An 883-nucleotide genomic window follows, 5' to 3' on the forward strand; every position below is an offset into this window, starting at 1 on the left:
ACAAATAATTATGCTTTAGACACTCAATAAGACACTAATCGGGTAAAAACTGACTTGACCGGCTCACAGTCTCACAGAAACGGACTACATGTACTGATCACATCATCACATCATACATGGAAGAAACATACGCGTCACACAAACACAAGCGGGCGAGGAGGACGGAGGTGTAAAAAAAATTCCAATAATTTTAATCTAGCAACGTTACCATCTTTTTTTTTTTTTGTGATTACGTCTAGTTATTGTGATAGGATGGGATATTTGAGTGTATATATAGTATACTGTATAATTTATAAGGTATATATTTATATTATATATTATATTATATTATTATATATGCCTAAACTAAGCTTATTTAGAATTAGGATATGGAAACAAAAACTGGGGGGGCCAAGCTGGGGGCCAGCCAAAAAACTGGGGGGGGCCATGGCCCCCACTGGCCCCCCCCCCTAGAATCGCCACTGCCTACACACATACGTACACACATGCGCACACACACAGTGAGAAACTATATTAGATTTATGTACGGTACTAAGACATGTTTTATTTATTATTATTATTATTATTATTATTATATCATATGTATATATATATATATATATATATATATATATATATATATATATATATATATATATATATATATATATATATATATATGTTCATATATATATATATATATATATATATATATATATATATATATATATGTATATATATAAATATATATATAAACACACACAGACACACACACACACACACACACACACATATATATATATATATATATATATATATATATATATATATATATATATATATATATATATATATCCAAATTGTAAGTAAAAGGAAACTAATTATTTCCTAATCATTTATTCTA

The sequence above is a fragment of the Palaemon carinicauda genome, chromosome 25 (genome assembly GCF_036898095.1).
Source record: "Palaemon carinicauda isolate YSFRI2023 chromosome 25, ASM3689809v2, whole genome shotgun sequence".
Taxonomy (NCBI): domain Eukaryota; kingdom Metazoa; phylum Arthropoda; class Malacostraca; order Decapoda; family Palaemonidae; genus Palaemon; species Palaemon carinicauda.